General features: G+C 34.5%; 1 protein-coding gene across 2 annotated transcripts in view; it reads right to left on the bottom strand.

Moving 5' to 3' along the window:
- The window catches only part of LOC124352699 (alpha-1,6-mannosyl-glycoprotein 2-beta-N-acetylglucosaminyltransferase), a 92,904-nt gene that overhangs the window by 36,197 nt on the left and 32,478 nt on the right, over positions 1-24,229 (bottom strand). For both annotated transcript variants that reach the window (XM_046802301.1, XM_046802302.1), the window contains exon 2: positions 12,736-12,840. The gene's annotated coding sequence lies outside the window, so the exon portion shown is untranslated. The remainder of the gene's footprint in view (positions 1-12,735; positions 12,841-24,229) is intronic.

Genomic DNA, 24,229 nt, shown 5'->3' with positions numbered 1-24,229 from the left:
TAATAAAGATTCAATTATTACTTTTTCGTTTCTGCAATAAATAAAAGTATTGAAAATTATACATTTTAGGGTTCAATTTATTCAAACTCAGTTATTAAGCAAGCAGTTTTAGATTGTTGTATTTTAGTCCCAAATTTAGCACTAACAAACACTTAAGAAGTATCGTTTTCTTGTTCCTATGTGTATCATACTTCAAAATGTCACCCTCATTTTTCGTAAGTTTGATAAAACAAGACAGCCTGAGACAGCAATCTGGGATCGGCCTGCGAACTGGGTAGAGCGGGTACGTAATCTTCGTGGCAAGAAAGAAGAATCTGATTTCCTTTTAATACTTTCTTTGAATTTCCTTTTTAGTGAGATAATCAATTTGCGAGAGAACTATACGATAAAATAATTATTACATGGTGATATTGTATCGTGTCATACTATTTTAATATATATTTGAAACTGATTTGGCGTATAACGATATTTTACAAACGATACTCATACAAGAGTTGCAGCATTGTTGCACTTCCAACAAAAAAAGTCAAATATGTTATCAACACTCTTTAAATTTTATATTAACAAACCAAAGTATCCGATAACAGGTGATTAACTGAATTACCGAAATTCGAATAATTCTTGTCTGAACTTAGTTTGACAAAAATATGGAAAGCTTTAAAATGTGAGCAGTTTTAGTAAACATAATAAATATTTACCCTGAATATTACACGAAATTAGATATTATACAAACAGCTGACAGCATAACAAATCAAGACTACTCTGACCACCTCTGAATTTCCAACCTTTAATGGAATGCGGTTTCACAAAATTTACAACTACAAAATATGGAGATAACTGATGATAAAGTGGATGAAACAAGAAGTTCAAAACCATTTATCACAACATCAGAACGCTTTTAGCAGTAAACGGAAGAGTTAAGATGAGTTATGGTGGTGTTTGCATGCTACAAAAAGTGCCGCGTTACAATCACTGCGTGGTTGATTATTTTTGCCTGAACATATCGTGTTTCTTGTTTAACGTCACCTGTGAAACATTTATTTCACAACTGATTTTACTTTTGTTCTTCATACAATCTTCCTGAAAAATGTATCTATTCACATGATTAAACGTAAGCTATGCAGACAATGATACAAAAACGTACAAAGTTATAAGATTCAAAATATGATCTGCATAAAAATGGCTCTAAATGAACTTCCCTTACGTAAGTAAATATTAGAAACTCTAACTTCCAAGAACTCTAAGCAGTACAGAACTTTACTTGTTTGTAACCAGTTTGTACAGTGCTTACGAGGCTCTTATTATCTGGGAGAATAGAGCAAATTAGCATTCTATAAAAAGCACAATCTATAAAATCGATATAATTTCTTCTAAGAAAGAATCTATCGTCAGCAGCACTAATTTTGGTGCGATCGACGTGGAAGTTTGAGATAGGAAAAGGTAAAAAAAAAAAAAAAATACAAAATGACTATCATTTCTTTCAGAACACATTTTTTCGATCAAACCAACAATCAGGCATGTAAATAGTTGTCACTCTGGAACTGGCAAAATTATGTTGTTTGTCATTCCGAAGAATATCTCGAGAAAAGTTTAGCTTTAGTCTTAATATTTTGCATAAACTGTCACTTCTACAAAGGCAACAAAGATCGAGTTCAATTATGGTGGAACTCCGACCATGGGATTTGACTGAGCATTAGCGAAGCTTATCACTAAGGTATTATCATAACTCTTCATTTCTAAATTGGCAAGATCGAGTTCGATTATGGCTTATGGCATCCATAAGATTTGGCTAGGTGTTAGTGGTCTAACATTCAGGACATCATCTAGAAAACGAATGGAGCCAAATTCTTGAAATTTTGCACGAAACTTCAATTACACGTAAGCAGCACAGATTTGCATGATTGTACATTTTCATTATTAGGATGTCCTCCACTCTACGCTGAGAGAAGCCTGTAACGCGATTCGTTGTCTATCGTAGTTGTACAACGTCTGCTAATGAGGCCAGAGACTAAAAACTGCTTAATTTAGTCTCTATCTTGTTGTCTGTCGTTAATATAACTTTTACCTCCTTATGTGACAGTAGGTGTGACGCTAAACACAGGAAAAAGTGTATTCTTTTATTCTTTTAGACTCCTATAATAAATAGTGCGGCTGGCGGTAGATGACTTCCTTATGGGAAATTACTCTGTCGAGGATTACATGGCATTAACGACTTATCATAGTTACCAGAGCCCCACACACGTACATCCACACGTAATAAACTAGTTCAGATCTTGCGTTGAGGAGCAGCAATGAAGAAACCCCAACTTTAGTTCACTCAACGTATTCTTTTCAACACGCTGGCAGCGTAGATGAAGCATTTAACATACGCAATAAGAAATTTACGCCAATAAATGGTTTTATTTAACATTTCGATCACGAAATTGACTATGTAAACTTTCCATTTTTATAGAATTTGTTAGTATATTCTGTCAGTTTTCACTGTCTTATTATCTCTACTGGTTCACGTGTATCGAAATTGTTTAAATCTTTTTCGAAATACGGGCAGTGTAACTACTGTAAATCAATATTATACAGACTTGGAAATAAAAGATTTATTTATTCCACTTTGTCTTTAAGCAAAAGTATCGTATTCAATGACTAATTACTGAACAGCCCACTATGTTATTGATCGTATCTTTGATTGTATTAGATGTAGAAGAGATAACTCATAAAATATTACAAATTGAGGCACGGAAAAACATTCAATTTATACTCTGCCGAGTGAGAGGCTCAGGGAGTTAAGATAGTAATAATTATAACGGTAACAATCAAAGTTACGAGGTGCGGCTCTAGCGTATGACCTCAGAACTAACTAAAATAATCTCCCGGGTCTCAGCATATATTGTCCTGAAATATTTATCACCTGTGTAACTACTACAATCAAAAGTTATATCCAGTAGTCTTGGAACGACATTCATACATTTAAATCGAGATTTTAGAACACGTTTAGGTTACAACAGAGCTTTGGTTTTTGTTTAATGTTTGTTACTGACGATGGACGGTTTGTAGGGATAATAGGTTTCGGACATTTGCTATTGCACTTGTTTAGTGACATCGCTTGGGTTCATTATCTCCAGTTTGTACTTCATTCAGTTCATCAGTTTGGGTGTAGCGTGCTGTCTCCAATAAAGTAACATCGCTTGGATTCACTATCTCAAGTCTTCACTTCATTCAGTTCGTCAGTTTGGGTGCAGCGTGCTGTCTCCAATAAAGTAACATCGCTTGGATTCACTATCTCAAGTCTTCATTTCATTCAGTTCGTCAGTTTGGGTGCAGCGTGCTGTCTCCAATAAAGTAACATCGCTTGGATTCACTATCTCAAGTCTTCACTTCATTCAGTTCGTCAGTTTGGGTGCAGCGTGCTGTCTCCAATGAAGTAACATCGCTTGGATTCACTATCTCAAGTCTTCACTTCATTCAGTTCGTCAGTTTGGGTGCAGCGTGCTGTCTCCAATAAAGTAACATTGCTTGGTTTCAATATCTCAAGTCTTCACTTCATTCAGTTCGTCAGTTTGGGTGCAGCGTGCTGTCTCCAATAAAGTAACATCGCTTGGTTTCAATATCTCAAGTCTTCACTTCATTCAGTTCATCTGTTTGAGTGCAGCGTGCTTTCTCCAATAAAGTAACATCGCTTGGATTCACTATCTAAGGTATTCAGTTCATGCCGTTCGTCATGCCAGCGAAGTTCGTCATTTTTTGAAATTCCAGGAAGGAGGTATTACATTTTCAATGGTGTAAGCTGTGTGTGTATATGTTAGATATTTGAATTCGGGTTTGTTTGCTTTGTTGTAATTGTTTTCCAATATACATGGGATTTCACATTGATAACAGCGAAATCATCGGTTTTGCTGAAGATACATTTCAGTTAGTGGGTTTATAGTGAACTATTCCGGTTTGAGACTATTCAATGGCAGAGGAAGTAACTCCAGCCACATAGTTTTATTTTTAATCTTGATAAGTGAAATTGTCTTTCTTAAGTAATTACTATATTCCCCCATTAACTAACTTTAATTATCATGGACACAATACAATCTACAAATGTTAGAAAATCACTATTATTATTTTTATGACCATCTTAATCGTATTACATTTTATAATTTTGTTTTAAAACAAATTGAATAACTATCAAGGGAAAGTAACGGAAAACGAACTTTATTTTTACTGCCTGTATGTGTTAAACCTTTTGAAAATAACCGAAAAAGGCTTATCATTAATAGTTAAATTACTTGAAGCAATCTGCATTATTTACAACTGGTGGGATGGTAATTTCTTGTGATACTCAAATTTGTCCTTAACACCTTATACACGTTCAAATTGTAACATTGATTAAACATATTATATCTTACAATTAAAAATACAAAAAAAATGTACAAATGATGTTTCTTTTTTCCATGTGCTAAAAATTAACTATAATATACACACGTTCAAAGTTTCAGGCCTATAACTAAAAATTTACAAAAGTTTACGATTTTACAGTACAACCATTTTCCGGAAGGGTTCTGTATACACGAAATAAAAGAAAAATACACTATAGATAAAAAATAAAAAAAGTATTTGTTACAAATATATCAATAAAAGTGAGTCTATTTATGATTTCGTTTTATGGAGATTAATTATACAAAAACTAATTAAATACATTAACATAAATATTGTTAATTTTTCTGAAAAAAGTCTCTTTTGTTTAACTTGGCACACTGTTTCTGAAAAGTAAGATCATACTGACTATAATTTTCGGTGACAAAAAGTCGGAATGTCGATCAAAATAAACTAACAGTTTAACTCCACCGGTTTAACGTTTTAACTCCACCGTAGCATCAGAATAAGTCATGTCCATTACCAGAATCTGTTTTCTAATCTTTGTTACCATTGGAGAGCAACGATTACCGCTATGCTATTGAAGGAATAAAACCAATTATTTACAACTTCCAAATATGCAATCATCAACCTCTCATATGCCTACTATAACATTGTTAATTTGTTGAAATATTTTATGTACTATTCCAAACGCCAAAAATGTGGTAACAAAAAAAGGAATTAAACTGGAAATTGGCCAAAAATAGTTTACTCTCCAAAAAATTTGCCACTCTCCACTCTGTAAAATCGATCCGGAATAACCCATATGTGAAATGCGAATGCAATGAAGTTGTACTGTATTTAGAAACTTTTACTTTACAAATGCCGTGGGGCCTGGGCCAGAATTTCGCGCAAAATTTCGTTAGAACCAAGCCTACTTCCAAACGATTGTACAAAAACCACTTATTTACTTTATTTTATAAATTATATAACCTACAAACATAACAATACCGAGTTATTGCTAAGTGAGAGTATCAGCTGTTCGCAAATTTGAAGCTACACATTTTCAACATCTGCTTCAATAAAAAAAAAAAACACACACACACACATTATTATACTTTGTTTCGTTTATCTCATTAAAAATATAAATATCCCTTAGTTTCTGTACATTATTATTTTCATTGAAATTTCACTTTACGAGTCTAATGGATTCAATACAAACTTATTTAATTAACTTGTTAACATGGTCTTAAGCACAAAATAAAACTGATGTAAGTTATTTTTTAAAAAGTTTATAAATTATTACTTAAATGTCACAATAAAGCGCTAGAGGCGTTTTCACGTAACTCTTAATTAAAAAACGTAAACTCCGACAAAGTTTTCTATCAACTTTGACAAAAAGTCTTCTTAAATATGAAAAGTTTCTTTTATTTGCCGAGGAGTGTAAATGAAATAAAAAGTAAGTCTACAGAGTCTACAAGGTGAGGGTAGGGGTAAGTTTCAACGATATCAAGATGGCACTGGCAGTTGGTAAACAAGTCTTCCCCTCCTCGCCCTTCCACCAGGGCAATAAATTCTGCACACAAAAACTCTAACCCCCTTTCAATTATCTGACGTGTGTCGCTAGGACTTATTTACTCTTTTGTGACTTTTTACTCTCCAATTGTTAGTTGGAGAACTGAGTTTGTTCCAAACTCGATTCCAGAGGCCGCGGACGGTTGTGTTATTATATCACACTTGGTATTGTGAGACAAGTTAATTCCACCGGGATAACATAAAAAAAAACTTTTTTAAGTAGAACATTACAACTTATATTGCTAATATGTAATAATGTATTGAAGAACGTGTCCTTTGAAATTTATGTGATTTTGCAGGTTTATGATGCCGCAAATAGTAAGTTAATAAAAGGTTTGGCTTCTCTGAAAAGATCTTGAGTTTTGTCACCACCAAAAATGTTATTCTACTATCTTCTGAAAGTTTCGCAATATGCCTAATTTAGAGGTGGCGCATCGGGTTTTTGTTAGATTAGTTTTATTTAATTTTATAAACGTTTGTTAGTCACAGCCCTGAACATACGGAAAAATATAAATTATTTTATCACTCACTATGAATAGTATGCGTTTAAAATAGTAAGTATTAAAATGTACCATGAATCTAAGTCCCCAGGAAAATGACTGCTTTATAGGTTGATGTGGATATTTATTTATACAGTACGTAATGAAAGAAAACTGCCGAAATTTACATTTTTCATACGTAAAGATTCAGTTTTCTTAATTCATAATTCATGAAATAACATGCAATTAACTTAATAACCTAAATAAAATTGACATGGCTTAAGTCATAAATCGTTAAATACTTGTCATTCTGTTAAATGACTTATGGGCATAACGTAAAATATCCTTATTCCTATTTATTCAATTCTTTCTCGATAAGACTGGATAAAATTGCCAAAAATTAGTATTTTCCATATCTGTAAGTTCTTATGCAGTGATCGACAATTTATGGGCCTTCAGTAATGTCATCTTCAAGGAATTTGACTCAGAAATTGGAAAACATATACAAAAAAGGGGGCAGGGAGTACAAAATTGGAGTTGTCCCGGTTTACTTCGGCAATCTTGGCAATCTTACTTGGTCATCTTACCCTAGTGGGGAACGGCCAGAGTCTAGACACTCTGCTCCATTGAACATTATGTTTGGTGCTCTACTCGCGTACTAGCCTACTTCTGTTTGCGTTATGGAAACTGCAGATATAGTATCCGGTATGAGCTTTGTAATAAAATGAGCTTTTTTACCAACAGTCGAGCAGCTTTAGGTATCACGTATTATATGAAAGAATAAAAAAATTACAATCAATTTAGATTTATATTAATAACTGTGAAAAAGACGATAGCCCTGTATATTTTTAATTGTTTTATAAGCACCCTTTCTCAAAACTAATTTGTTCTATTTTTTATTACATTATTACGTATTATCAAATTGAATGTAGGGGGGGGCAGCGTACAGCCAAACTTTTTATAAACAAACAAAACCATGATTATTAAAAATACTTTAAAGTTCAACAAAGTAAATGTTGGACATTATTTTAGTATTGCAACCTAACAAAAGCCTACGGATATTCATATACTTTTCACTATAAAAAATTAACATTTGCAATAAATTGGGTATAATATTTCATAACGTAAGCATAACATCCAATTATACAAATTCATATATACAACAAATTCATTCTACTCGTATATTTACATTACATGTTTCGGAGTTTCATAAACTTTTTCCAAGTTGTATCATTTAAGCTTGTTGAACTGTGTTTATTGAACAGGTCAGTGATATAGTTATCTATCAAAACGGATAATCTCACAGCTGTAAATATCTTGATGTATTGATTATAACTGTTATGAAATATAAAATTAAAATTTAATAGTTTAACGATACAATTTCTTACAAATCCTATTGTAAGCAAAAATGTAAACGTAATAATGCACGTCTGTTAATTAAAGCTGTTTGTAATAAATACTAAACTAGAATATTTCATTTTACACTTTATGTCACAAAACTCAGAAACCGCCATTGTGAAACTGTATAAGATATCTGGGACAGAAGATTGAACAGTTTAATTGTACGATTAACATAATTTCAAAATAATTAGTCGCTGGTATATATTTTTAAAATAAATAAATAGTCCCTCATACGTTTATTAAGATAAGTGGTAAATGTAAGAATGCGTCATACCTTCCCGTCATTCTCCTTATCACTATACACTGTAATCATATACAAATAATTCACATTCACTTTGCATATAAGTTTTACCATTATCCTAAGTATATTATAACTAGGATGAAAAGTGTTAACTCCCGTTTAGAACGTAACTTTGAGCTTGTTGCCTACACAAACATAGCGGTTGTGGCGACAACTCCTATAATGTGAATTAAAGATGCCCGTTATTCACATTATTCTTTACACATTATTCCTCGACTAAATCAGCGCTTCAGCGTCATGTGTCACGGATTTCACATCTCTTTAATATATCCGAAAGGCCCATCACGCCTCGTCATCCTTACCTCCTCACATTTCTCTACACACTATTCCTCAAATAAATCAACGCTTCAGTGTCATGTGTCACGGATTTCACATCTCTATATATCCGAAGGGTCCATCACGCCTCGTCATCCTTACCTCCTCACATTTCTCTACACACTATTCCTCAACTAAATCAACGCTTCAGTGTCATGTGTCACGGATTTCACATCTCTATATATCCGAAGAGTCCATCACGCCTCGTCATCCTTACCTACTCACATTTCTCTACACACTATTCCTCAACTAAATCAGCGCTTCAGCGTCATGTGTCACGGATTTCACATCTCTTTAATATATCCGAAGGGTCCATCACGCCTCGTCATCCTTACCTCCTCACATTTCTCTACACACTATTCCTCAACTAAATCAACGCTTCAGTGTCATGTATCACGGATTTCACATCTCTATATATCCGAGGGGTCCATCACGCCTCGTCATCCTTACCTCCTCACATTTCTCTACACACTATTCCTCAACTAAATCAGCGCTTCAGTGTCATGTATCACGGATTTCACATCTCTATATATCCGAAGGGTCCATCACGCCTCGTCATCCTTACCTCCTCACATTTCTCTACACACTATTCCTCGACTAAATCAGCGCTGCACTGTCATGTGTCACGGATTTCACATCTCTTTAATATATCCGAAGGGCCCACCACGCCTCGTCATCCTTACCTCCTCACATTTCTCTACACACTATTCCTCGACTAAATCAGCGCTGCACTGTCATGTGTCACGGATTTCACATCTCTTTAATATATCCGAAGGGTCCATCATGCCTCGTCATCCTTACCTCCTCACATTTCTCTACACACTATTCCTCGACTAAATCAGCGCTGCACTGTCATGTGTCACGGATTTCACATCTCTTTAATATATCCGAAGGGCCCATCACGCCTCGTCATCCTTACTTCCACACATTTCCATATATATATATAAGAAAACAGCCAACAAGTAAAATGTTAAAGGTGCAAATTTTTATATTCCAAAATAATACAAAACTAAACCTTCTTTTAGTAATAAATCTAACTTAAACTTAATACTTATAATATGCTGATTCTACTTGGTAAGTTTCCAGATTCATAAAGTTAATAAAACGTTAAGTTAAATATTTAGTAACAAATACATTACATTATAAAGACCTAAATTATGAAGAAATGCAAGAAATTATAAAATACACATTTAAAACCTAGAAAGAGGTCAATGTATTCCCACAATTACAATTTAATGTTTTTATTTTTTTTTATTCAACAATCAAAAATAACACCATCTCTTATACTTCAACATAATTAAACTATAAAAATAACCATACTTAAGTGGCTATACCAGTTTAATTATTTTTTATTATTTTACTTAAAACTGGGTAAAATTGTGAGAAAAAATTTTGGCTTTCACAGGTTTATTCGTCCAACTTTGTTTCGGACAGATAAACGCACTATTGAATATAAAAGAATTCAATCGTATATATTACTTAATTTTCATTTATTCAAATAACCACAACTCCACAAAATACCACTTTTAATCTTAAGAGACTTAAAAAGTTATAACTCAAGAAACAAACTCGAGAGAAAGTTTAGCGAGCTGCGAGAGCAATAACTTAAGTGGCTGCGAGGTATCAAAGGCCGCTCCCTTATGCTAATCTAACTCAATAAAAATGGAGGCTTGCCGTCATAAATTGTCTTTTTTCTTAACTTTCACTCAGTGTACACTAGGAGAGCAATAACTTAAGTGGCTGCGAGGTATCAAAGGCCGCTCCCTTATGCTAATCTAACTCAATAAAAATGGAGGCTTGCCGTCATAAATTGTCTTTTTTCTTAACTTTCACTCAGTGTACACTAGGAGAGCAATAACTTAAGTGGCTGCGAGGTATCAAAGGCCGCTCCCTTATGCTAATCTAACTCAATAAAAATGGAGGCTTGCCGTCATAAATTGTCTTTTTTCTTAACTTTCACTCAGTGTACACTAGGAGAGCAATAACTTAAGTGGCTGCGAGGTATCAAAGGCCGCTCCCTTATGCTAATCTAACTCAATAAAAATGGAGGCTTGCCGTCATAAATTGTCTTTTTTCTTAACTTTCACTCAGTGTACACTAGGAGAGCAATAACTTAAGTGGCTGCGAGGTATCAAAGGCCGCTCCCTTATGCTAATCTAACTCAATAAAAATGGAGGCTTGCCGTCATAAATTGTCTTTTTTCTTAACTTTCACTCAGTGTACACTAGGAGAGCAATAACTTAAGTGGCTGCGAGGTATCAAAGGCCGCTCCCTTATGCTAATCTAACTCAATAAAAATGGAGGCTTGCCGTCATAAATTGTCTTTTTTCTTAACTTTCACTCAGTGTACACTAGGAGAGCAATAACTTAAGTGGCTGCGAGGTATCAAAGGCCGCTCCCTTATGCTAATCTAACTCAATAAAAATGGAGGCTTGCCGTCATAAATTGTCTTTTTTCTTAACTTTCACTCAGTGTACACTAGGAGAGCAATAACTTAAGTGGCTGCGAGGTATCAAAGGCCGCTCCCTTATGCTAATCTAACTCAATAAAAATGGAGGCTTGCCGTCATAAATTGTCTTTTTTCTTAACTTTCACTCAGTGTACACTAGGAGAGCAATAACTTAAGTGGCTGCGAGGTATCAAAGGCCGCTCCCTTATGCTAATCTAACTCAATAAAAATGGAGGCTTGCCGTCATAAATTGTCTTTTTTCTTAACTTTCACTCAGTGTACACTAGGAGAGCAATAACTTAAGTGGCTGCGAGGTATCAAAGGCCGCTCCCTTATGCTAATCTAACTCAATAAAATGGAGGCTTGCCGTCATAAATTGTCTTTTTTCTTAACTTTCACTCAGTGTACACTAGGAGAGCAATAACTTAAGTGGCTGCGAGGTATCAAAGGCCGCTCCCTTATGCTAATCTAACTCAATAAAAATGGAGGCTTGCCGTCATAAATTGTCTTTTTTCTTAACTTTCACTCAGTGTACACTAGGAGAGCAATAACTTAAGTGGCTGCGAGGTATCAAAGGCCGCTCCCTTATGCTAATCTAACTCAATAAAAATGGAGGCTTGCCGTCATAAATTGTCTTTTTTCTTAACTTTCACTCAGTGTACACTAGGAGAGCAATAACTTAAGTGGCTGCGAGGTATCAAAGGCCGCTCCCTTATGCTAATCTAACTCAATAAAAATGGAGCTTTGCCGTCATAAATTGTCTTTTTTCTTAACTTTCACACGATGTCCACAAGTTAGGCGTAAACAAAACTATTAATTGTAGTTTGCCTTATGTCAAACTAATATTTTGCGGAACTTAACTAGCAACCAACAAGCCTCCGTTTAAAATTGTCTAACGAACATGTTGCAGGCCAATATAATTATACAAGGCGGTGGAAATAAAGTATACCACTTAAGCATTTTAATAATGAAAATTAAATTAAATGCCTTGGGGAATGTTCATTATACAACTTAAAGTTAGGTTTTGAAATTTGTTTTCACCTTCTTTCTAAATGAGGGTTCTAAATAACTCAAAAGATTAAAATATACCGATCCCCATTCTGTGAACTATAATATAAAGACCACACATAACAAATACAATGCCGTTTAGAACACATGTGTTCATTAAAAAAAGTTCCGTACGTTTTGTAAGAAAAATACATCCTTACTTTACATCACAAGCATTAAAGTATCTTTCGTATGTATTTTATTCTAAGATGACAAAATCGAAGGCAAATACAAATTTTAATGTACATTCAATAACTTAACTTCCATTTAGTTACACGTGAAATACGAAAGCACTAATATTTTAATCTAAAATAATTTTTAAATGTTATATTTTCGCAGTAAAATCGTATATTAGATTCTAAGATAGCGGTCGTCCAGAGTTATAGCTCAAAATTATTAATTAAACAACAACTTTGGCATTGTATCTTAATCCATTCAGAGCTAACCGGTCTGTTCTTACAAGCAGACAGTTTTTATAACTGTTAGTATAAACGATCATCGTCATTAGCTATATTCGGACCTCACAACATAGTAACCGAATGACGTCATCATCATTCGTAGTCTGCGTCACGCGCAAAATTCTTAGTTTTCCTTCTAATTTTCAGATTTATAAGGACACATGAAGCAACATTACTCAGTACAATTTCACAATGTTAGATCAATTAACTGGTCCAAAAGTTGTTACGTTACCTTCAACCCATTTTTTAAGATGCTTCCATTTCGATCCATCGTCCTGAATGTCTCATTCAAGTGACACACACACTATATACTGCTAAGGTAAGAGTAACAGAATTTTAAAATCGTACTAGCACACAAAACCCCATATGTCGTACCTGTGTGTTGGCTAGAGATCGCGGTTGGGTGTTGACATCACCAGTAGACTCTCAGGAGGGTCGCTCCGATCATCGCCTCCTTCACACACTCGCCTCCCCATCCTCCTGTAACAGTATACCACACTCAGCAACAGTTTCACCGCAATGTGTGTTAGGTAAAGATCGCGGTTGGGTGTTGACATCACCAGTAGACTCTCAGGAGGGTCGCTCCGATCATCGCCTCCTTCACACACTCGCCTCCCCATCCTCCTGTAACAGTATACCACACTCAGCAACAGTTTCACCGCAATGTGTGTTAGGTAGGGATCGCGGTTGGGTGTCGACATCACCAGTAGACTCTCAGGAGGGTCGCTCCGATCATCGCCTCCTTCACACACTCGCCTCCCCATCCTCCTGCAACAGTATACCACACTCAGCAACAGTTTCACCGCAATGTGTGTTAGGTAAAGATCGCGGTTGGGTGTCGACATCACCAGTAGACTCTCAGGAGGGTCGCTCCGATCATCGCCTCCTTCACACACTCGCCTCCCCATCCTCCTGTAACAGTATACCACACTCAGCAACAGTTTCACCGCAATGTGTGTTAGGTAAAGATCGCGGTTGGGTGTTGACATCACCAGTAGACTTTCAGGAGGGTCGCTCCGATCATCGCCTCCTTCACACACTCGCCTCCCCATCCTCCTGTAACAGTATACCACACTAAGCAACAGTTTTCACCGCAATGTGTGTTAGGTAAAGATCGCGGTTGGGTGTTGACATCACCAGTAGACTCTCAGGAGGGTCGCTCCGATCATCGCCTCCTTCACACACTCGCCTCCCCATCCTCCTGTAACAGTATACCACACTAAGCAACAGTTTCACCGCAATGTGTGTTAGGTAGGGATCGCGGTTGAGTGTCGACATCACCCGTAGACTCTCAGGAGGATCGCTCCAATCATCGCCTCCACACACTCGCCTCCCCATCCTCCTGTAACAGTATATCACACTCAGCAACAGTTTCACCGCAATGTGTGTTAAGAAGAGATCGCGGTTGGGTGTCGACATCACCAGTAGAATCTCAGGAGGGTCGCTCCGATCATCGCCTCCTTCACAAACTCGCCTCCTCATCCTCCTGCAACAGCAAACCACATTCAGCAAGAGTTGAAATGCAATATCAATCAATTCATCCAAACAATGCATTGTGCTAGTTGTACACAGCATAATGGAAACTTTTTTTCGTTTGGAACTTTATTTCGTCGAACTGTGAGAATTTTCAGACTTTAGTACAAATACACTATCACCACAATTTATCATGCAAGAAATAATATACTTCTCTTTAAAAATAAAAGAGTTTGTTACGTTACAGAGGGTAATTAAAGTCATTAATTTTTCTTCTTACAATGTTGTGGAGTGAGATTTTCCAGAGGGTATGCCTTCAATTTTATCTTACAAGCAACTCCAATAAAAAACAACTACTATTATCCATTTCAGATAGGACTGAGATTTAATACGATTTTTATCGTAAAACCGTTTTAAAAGACGATTCCTGTGAAATAAAAAGACAAGTAAACATTTATTGTAGTGCCCTAAATCTCATGGTTGCAGATTAACTTTTTAGTTACAGATGTTTACGTAATTAACAGACAGTGACGGGTTTTGGGACAGATTGAACTCGATTGAAAGTAGTTCGAGATAACTAATACAAATGTTTACAATACTATCTAGTTTAGTGATCAAAGTTAGTTCTATATTCTTGTCTTTACAAAAGTGATCATAAACGGCTGTGGTTGCGTAGTGTAGTACATTAACCCAACAAGACACTGACCCCCACTTCATTTACAACTAAAAATGTAATGTTTCCAAATGTTCACGAACAAATAGCCACTCTCACACATATCTCGACTTTACGGAAGACATTATTTACAAATACCATGATTAAATTAGTGACAATACCCTCCAGTTACATAAGGCAGAATTAGAGTGCCGTAGAAATAGAAGATGAGTGACTGATAGCGGTGATCCCTAATTCGCGTTCGTGTAACAGTCTGGGCCTATTGCAACGTTATACCTATATACTTTTGAGAATGGGGCATTAAAATTCCAAAGGGCTAATTTTTTAATAATATCGGAAGGATGGCGTTAATGCACACTAAAAGTTCTCCATCTTTTACCAAATGTGTCCTGTGATACAGCAGCAATTTCAACACTTATTGCAGCCTTCAAATGTTAAGAGTGAACCGAGGTTTACGACAGTAACCTTTGAATTTCAAGTGACCCCAGAATAAGTCGCACGACGACCGATCTGGCTAGCGCGCAGTCCAATGGAGATCGCGGAACGTGTGATCACGTGATCAGAAAGCATTTCTCTAACGACTTCCATAGATGGGCTTGTATGGGCAGTAGCTCTAACCTGTTACAACCATATTTATGTCGTATTAATACCCAAAGCTTTAGGTTGTGACTGCAGGTTATTTCCAAATAACGTTGAGAACTCACTGTGACAGTTGCACCAACCTCTTCAAGCAAAATGAGGTCTAACGATACTAATTTTGGAGACCCCAAACCACACCGTAACTTTAAGAATGCAGATTTAAACGTTCAGTTTAGATATTTATTAAGATCCTTTTAGATGTATTGTTTGTATCAAGTCAAATCATTTATTTAAATCTACATTTGCGTCTAAGGCTGAAAAAAATTAGTCGAACGCTAAACGTGGTTTTAATTGTGGATCGTAGGAGTTTATCCTAATTTTACAAACCTATGGTAACACAATTCAATGTCCTCTCCCTACAAAAAGACAAAAAAATCATCAACACATGTTTGGAAATGTACTATATATGCAAAATTATTTAAAAAAAAATACAATTAGCAAGTGTGTCGAACACGTTTTTACACAGATTTTACATTGTTACTTTAGTTGTTTATATAATCTACCTATTATTCAAATTACTCTGTGGACATTATAGTAAAACTAAGAATAAAAAAAGATTCTTCCAGACCAAAAAACAAACGTTATTAAGAATAATTATAATTGTGTACACACATTTTGCAGTGATAAAGTGTACATCTGCACTTCCTGTGGAAGGGAATATAACCAGTAAACAAACATAAATAAAATGCAATAACTTACTGACATCTTGTGTGGTTACAAGACGGTGGCCTTACACATTTGAAAAAGTGTTTAAAAGTAATTTAGACGCTGTACTCTTTGAAACGATCACAACGTAATTTACAACTAGCTGCAACAAATCTGGCACGATTATACTCGTATTTAATATTCTTCGAATGAGATCGTAAGCAATATTCATTCAACTAACAGTTTCATTAAGGCGGGCGTCATTTATTTGTTTCTGAAAAATATTGCAACGTCATTTCCAAGATTAGACTGTTTAATTAAACTATGTACAAATGTGTGCTTTTACAACCATACCAGTAATCTATAACCACAGACAGTTTGAAGGTTATTTTTGAAAATGGAAGGATTGTGAAGGAAACAGGATTTTTCAGGACATTTGCCATCGTTCAATGAAACAAGAAATCAGTAACACTACATTTCGAAATCTGCAATCTGATCTCTTCTTCAGGTAAAGAACTAACCTAATACATAATTACAAACTAGGTTAAAATAAACAAATCATACCAAAGCGTTGTGGCTCGCCTTAGTCAGGAATCACAACCACCATGTCGTTTGTCAACTTCACTAACTCTAAAAACATGCATTTAATAAAAAAAACTATACACAACACTAATCATTAAAACTGAACTACAGAATACAGGTCATAATACGTCTGCATTCGTCTACTAACCACCTACGACTCGTAATTATGTATTACGTTAGATCTTTACCTGAACAAGAGATCAGATTGCAGATCTCGAAACGTAGTGTTACAGATTTCTTGTTTCACTGAATTATGGCAAATGTCCGGAAAAAACCTGTTTCCTTCACAGAGAGTAAAGAAGTGGTTGAAATTTTCTGAAAAGTAGTATCTTGAAAGGTTTTGAGACGGCAGAGTACAAATTCTTGAAAAAAAAAATACACTAACATGTCACCCTTTAAAGAGTCTTTTGATAACCTTGACAGACAGCTTTCAAACTATTAAAAACAAGAAATTCTATCTGATATTTCAAGATTCCACACATTTGGTAACAAAATAGCATACTTTATTTTATAAAATCGTTCACTTAAGTTATAGAAGCAGAACCTTAATATTCGATGAAATTCAAATAACGTCGTGACGAAGACGATCAACGGACTGAGATTATCTTGAAATTCGACATAGAGGTATAATTTATAGATACCTCCAGAACATACTTAAGATTGAAATACTATGGCTGACTTGGCGTTAGCCTTGTGCTTGGAATACTTGAGAGAAGGAATGTTCAGGATGCACTGTTCTTGTTAAAACTTATCAATGGTTTAATCGATACCTCTTTTATTTTCGGCTGTGTAAAGTTCAGATGTTCTAACCCATTCGAGATCCCGTGAACAAAGACATCATGCTACCAATTACGAAGCAAACGGTGGTATTGTACGTGTGCAGAGGTTGGGTAATGCAATCTCCACTCATCCGGATCTTGACTTCTCCCTATGCTCTCCAAGCTTAACTTGTATTACGTTTTATCACATAGTGCTGTACTAGATCATTTTTCAAAGTTTCCTGCATATTATATAATGTTAACGTTACCTTTTCTGATTTATCTCGTTGTTACTTTTATTTATTGTTCGTTACATAAACTTTAGAATACATGTTAATTGCTATAACATCTATACAATTTATCTCAGTTACTTCTTTACCATCAACTTATTTTAGCCTAGCAATTAAATCCTAGTCTTTTGCAAGATATTGTTAAAAATTCATTCTATAACCATTGTTCTGATGTTCGTAGCTCATTGTATGTATCATTGCATGTTTGATCATTAGAGAGCTTGACACTTGTCTTTGTTGTTGTTGTTATAATATAGTTTATTTTGTTATAGTTTTCATATTACTTACTTGTGGTGTAATTGCATGTAAGACTTGATATAATGGACGTTGCAATGTCCGTTGGAATAAAATAAATAATATGTTAAGAAATTATTTCAATCTCGTATCTCTTTTATAGAAATGAATTATGTACCAAAATAAACCTGCATTACAAGTATCTTTGACCAAATATTCAATTTTGATATCGAGTAAAACACCGATTGTTACCACGCACACTCAAATGACACCAATCTCGATTTTCTTGAACGATTCTGCGTATGGGGACGGTAGTTTTTACATTTTGTAAGTCTGGTATGCTTTTAATATTTTTACCAAAACATTTTTATAATTTCTCTTCAGAAATAAAGTTAGAGAAAAGATGAAGCCAACAACAAGAGAGTTCCTGAGACAAGAAACAACTTGGTTTTATTTCCCAAAAGATTTGGCTCCTTCCCTCTCGCCGCCGAAATAGGTCGCCGAGTGAGTGCTTTAAACGTCGAAACTTGTTATACACCACACCAACTAGGAAGTGTCTAATCTATCATTTCTGTGGTTACTATGGAAACCTGCTATCTCCACTATAATGATGATATCAATATTTTATGGAAACTATTGTTGTTTGGAATTTTGAAAGAGGGAAAATATTGTAGCTGTACACATGTTCAGCATAAACTATTATTTTTAACCAAATTAATTCTTCGAAATTGATTGGGACCCTATGCCAAATTAATAGTATTGGAGTATAAACGGATACAATTGAGGAGTTGTAGTAGAATATAAAGATTAGTTATATACTTAGCGACCTAGTCTAAGACAGTCATTTTATATTTCAATTATATATTCAATTAATATTTTGTAAGTAAATGCATTTAATTTTTCAATCATACTGATATTATTAATTTTTAAACGCCCATTTGGACAGTAGCGTTATCGGAATTTTCTAATTATAAGACTACACTCTTAGTACGTAATGATACATTTACAAAAATTAAAGTAAAGAATATCTTATTTTACAAGGCGAAGTTAGGGCTAAAAAGCCCTTTCTAACACCAACCAATAAACCATGGTCGGGCAGGGAGCTGCTTGCAAGAGGTAACCAAAGCAGCAGCTACGTTTGACGTGCTTGATTCGGTTATAGCAAAAACCCGCTACCTGCTTAGTTGGCATTACCATTATGAACATAACAATACGCCATATAGCCATCAGAGTCCATCTAAAGTACACACATGCACATTTTATCAATGTTACATGTGTATTTAAATTTTACAAATAATTTAAAATTAACGCTAAAAATTAATATGTTATCTACAAAATAAAAATAAAAATTGTCACTATGCCGTGGTTATCTTTGTTAAAAACATATTGCATTATTAAATAAACACATTTATAAAAATTTTAGCTAGCCATATGAACAAATCATAACACAATACAATTATAATTACTTGTATATGTATATATATATATATATATATATATATATATATATAAAAACATTTTTGCAAATGTTACTCTTGTTGTCAAAATTCATTTATTTTGATTATAAACCTTTCTTTAACCAAGCCATTACTGCTAAATAAGATAAATTGAAACAATAAATTGATAATTGAATCCCGTTTATCGGAAAAAGATACAATAGATTTACAACAGTTGGGTATTTAAATTTTATGAACAACACACTGCTTACAAATCCTTTCAGGCGCAGTATTGTACATGAAAAGAAATCAATTATTCACGTTTTTATAATTTACTGCGTTTTATAGTTTAATACAAAAATAAATTGGAGTTACTTAAATATGCAAGTGCAAATTGTGCCACGTGAATCTGTCAAGGGAGGTCGCCCTTTCCAATCATCCATCAGTGCCTCTGTGTCATATTCATTTTAATTTTTAAACAAACTGGATTGACCAAGCAACCGAGGCACATCTCCCACGCCAGCCCATCTATGAATATAAATGCACTGTTAACGTTCTACTTACAGTCCGTTACGAGACATTGAACTATACTAAATCTATGTGGGTGACTATTGACAAATGCCAGGAGTCAATAAACGAATAATCAGATATTACAGTTACTAAAATTGTTACTAAAATACGAGTAACAACTGAAATAGTTTTATGAAAATTGCAAATTGTTACAAGTAAAACAAAACACGGTAACGAACGGTTTTGTAACAAAATTTAAAACGAAATGGTTTAACAATTAATTTTATTTAGCAGACATTATTTTAATAATGTTAGGTTGTTACAATGCAGTGACTTTGTGGTTTGTATAAAAACAATTAAAGTACATTTTTACAACATAAATAATACAACATTACAGTTATATTTAATTGGATAATCCTACGTTAAAACCTGAGGCGTTTTACGGGACAGACTGTTGTCGGATTTAGAGAAAGTAGATAATGCATTTTTGTATACTGTTCGCAACTGTCGTTTAAAGTGCAGGGTGTGAAAATCGTTTGCCGGAAAATGAATGCAAATATTAAGCAGCTTGTTGTGATTAAGTTTCAGATTGTAACTTAAATAGTGAGCTACCGAGTGATTGAATATGTTGAATGAAGTGTTCGGTGACTCCACTACGTCGCGAACGCGTGTTTTTGGATGGCATAAACTGTTTCGTGAAGGCCTAGAGTGGAAGATGAGAAGCATCCCTTCGCGCTTGCACATTAACTATCGACGAAAACATCCAAAGAATTGACAAAATCGCGAGAAAAGATCGCCATTTACCATCCCGACTATTTATGATCAAATATACACATCGATAAAGAAACTGTGAGACAGATTTTACATAAAACATTTAACATGTCTAAGGTCTCCTCAAAAATGGCGTCAAAAAATCTTTTGCGAGATCAGAAGTACAAACGATTTTAAATTTGTGCGGACGTTTAGGAGCGCCTTGAAAGCGATTAAACTTATTCTTGAATAGAGTCATGTGATGAAACTTAAATTTTTTAGTACAAGCCGGAATCTGGAAGACAGTCCATGTTGTAGAACACACCATAATCCCCAAAATCGAATAAAGCGATATAAAGCAAGTAAAAAATGAAAGCCAAAAACGTTCTCCTCTATGTTAATAGCATTGCGATGACTGAATATATTGCTGAAAGTTAAAGAGTGAAATAAGTGTACCACTTTAGAGGAAGCCTCAGGGGCGAGTCAGAAAAAACGTTCGAAACTGTGGAAAAACAACTCGTTGATTCTCCACCAAGACAATGCACCAGCCCAAAGCGCCTTATCCGTTTAGCAGTTTTTAGCTGATAAGAACATTCTAGTGTTGCAACATCCAGCCTATTCTCCTGATTTAGAACCATGTGACATTCGTCTGTTCCCCAAGATCTAAAGTCGACTGAATAGAACTCATTTTCAAACCGCTGAGGGGGCGAAACAGGACGTAGCACAAGTTTTAAAGGCGTTCCCTAAATATGATTTCAGTACTGCTTCGACCAGTGAGAGGGGAGGAGAGTACTTTGGATGGGTTAAATATGAGGTATCATAAAACTCAATTTCACTTTTTACAAAACGTCTCGATTTCAAATATCCGAGCCTCGTAGTCTATTCGGAAGCCATTTTCAGAAATTTCTATAAACGATTTCGAAATTTCCGGGGTTAATTAGGACAGATTTGAAAATTTCTCCCTTGCATGATTTGGCTCCAACCTTACAACAATATTATACAAATTATTATATACATCAAATATAAAAATTATATATTATGTATTATCAGAAAACACACCCCTCAGAGTTTTTGGGTATACACCTCGCGCGTTGATATATTTTAGTCTATTTCTGCTTTGGATAGTTAAATGTATTCAAATCGAATGCTTTAAATACATTGATTCTTTTGCAATGATTTGGCAAAAGTTTTAGGGAGTAAATATTAACGTAAGGTAGATATATTGAGGAAGCCTCATAAGTATAATCCATTTAGACAGAATTGATTGAGAGGTAATTAGCGCTTCCGCGATGCTGTTAGTACTCAAGAGTCAGCCATGCATAAATTAAGTTCACTAATCATTTAGTCTTAACGTTATCATGTTTAAATTAGCTCAAATTATTATATCAAAAATACAATCTCATACAAAAGTAAATCTCTTTAATAAATTAATATTTGTATTTGAGGAAGACAACGTACACAAATACTTTAACGCCTTTATTTTTAGTGGTATTATGGCAGATGTCTAATTTTAAATGTAAAATGAATACAAATCCAATTTTTGGACTTTTTTAGTTTATTGGTTTTCAGAACAAATCTCATACATTTTTTGGATTTCACCTTTTTGAATACTCGTATAATACAAGAAAATGTAAAATGCGAGGGATTTGTATTAATAAGATCTTTAAAAAGAGACATCAAGCAATTCTTCGAACAAAATTAAAGAAGTAGATGTGCATTAGGTTTAATATTGATCAAGCTCACTCAAGGTGGTTTTATTACATTAGGCTTTTAAGGAAACTTGTGTACTAGTGTAAATGATGATAGTGGAATTAAATAAATAAATGTACCTAGACGTGTGCACATCTACACAAGTAAAACACAAATTTTATGAAAATTATCGGTATTCTCTAAATTAAGCTAAAAGAGGAGATTATTGACTATGAAATTATCATAGCTAGAAATCACAAGTCTAGAACTAAAATTAGAACAATTCCACTGTATCACATTACACTACAGTTTACCAACTCACTGCAACTATTAACCGTAGTTAGCAGCCAGAATAACATTTAACAAATGAGTTTTCTACAGAATACGCTAAAACAGTTAGGTGAATAAAATCAACTTCTGCTCGGGGATTTTCCAGCGTAAAACAACCGGAGATGTTGAAATAAAGGATCTGGCAGGTTCCACCTTATAGATGATTAATCCGCTTCCTACACAATATCGCGAGACTCGCTGCGGTAGCGGAATCAATAGCTTTCAATATCAGATGACTGACGGAACCATCTTCTCCGGTTACCTCTCGGCGATATACAACATACTCGTGTCACGTGGCTCTCATATTCTGGTTATTACGCTGGATGTTCCTGACAAATAGTTTTATACAAGGAGTTTATATTATTTATAAGTATAATTATCTTTATAAGTAAAAATCTTGTGTCATGATGTTCGTTTAAGCTAAATCTCCGAAACAACAAAACAAAAATTTTGTAAATATGCTATGTTTGGTACAGCTTTAAAGATAGGATAGTTTTTATCTCGATTAATAAATGTACATTTTTATTGCGAATTTAAAGGGGTTTATGAATAAATGGTTGAATTCAGTTCTAGACTCTGTTAAATGTAATCAACTGTTCTGTTCAAACGTAGTTTTATGCAAGTACAACCATATCTTTAATTAATTTAACCACCGATTTTTACATTTATAGTCTTGAAAGCATACAGTAAACTTGATAGTAATATCACTTCTTATATCAATATTTTCTGTATCTGTTGAGCACAGAGTATATAAAAATACACTTTTAACTGTACATTTTAGCAAATGTGAAGTATGCAGTGCTGGTCACTACTGTAATGTTAATATAAAATTCTATCTTACTTTTAGTCACAATACACTTAACGCCTGCTATAAATCCTATCTTAGTTCTCTTTTGACAAAAGTAGGCTTCTCACCCCTATGTATGTATATTTATTTTCTTGATCGAGAAACCAGGCAAGATCACGTATGGGAAAAATGCAAATATCAAAGTAAATTAAAATTACCATAAATATAAACTTTTTAACAGATTTTCTTGTTATTTCCAGAATTAGGCAAAGTCAACATATTTCCAGGAAATATGATTCACTAGAACCAGAAGTGTTCATACACGTGCAAATCCTTTGTAATTGCGGGCGAAGTCACGGTGTGTGAGCCAAAACGAATTTAGATATTACTTATTTATTATTTATTGTACTTGAATTTAATATAATTGATAATTATGCATAATTTGTACTTAATAGTAATAGTATAATAATCAAGGCACAACGAAGTGAAGCCGGGCTAGCTAACATAAAATTGAGTTTGTAAACACTTACCCATTTATAAAGATGTTAATAACGACAAATAAAAATATACATAACACAAACTTAACTTTACACTTTTTTATTTTTGCGCGAAAACACTTTTACACGGGGTTATCAACGACCTGGGTAAAGTCTGACACCTGGTTGAGCCAAGTTGCTATACAAATGTATATACTACTCGTTCAGACCACACGGACAGCAAAAGTTAAATAATAAACGTTACGATATAAATTTCACCAATAATTTATTTTTGCATTTTGTATGTGAACTTGGCTATAAAGGGACCACTTTTTATATATAATATAGCAATTTTTTTTTATTTTCTAAATATACTTTACAAAAACCAATTACCCTCGGCTTTACACGCAATTTCGTAGGCTTTGCAACGTGTATGAGCACTGCTGGATGAAGTGAGTTAATTATATTTCCGACGCCAACGTTGAGTTTGCCTTGTTGCCACGATCACGAACATCTGTCATCAAATTTTATTTATGGCCATTGTAATTTACTCTCTCATTAGTACTTTTTGTTCCACGGTTAATTAATTTTTCCTTG

The sequence above is a fragment of the Homalodisca vitripennis genome, chromosome 1, assembly GCF_021130785.1.
Source record: "Homalodisca vitripennis isolate AUS2020 chromosome 1, UT_GWSS_2.1, whole genome shotgun sequence".
NCBI lineage: Eukaryota > Metazoa > Arthropoda > Insecta > Hemiptera > Cicadellidae > Homalodisca > Homalodisca vitripennis.
The sequence above is the reverse complement of the archived record's forward strand: the minus strand, read 5'-3'. Positions and strand labels throughout refer to the sequence as shown.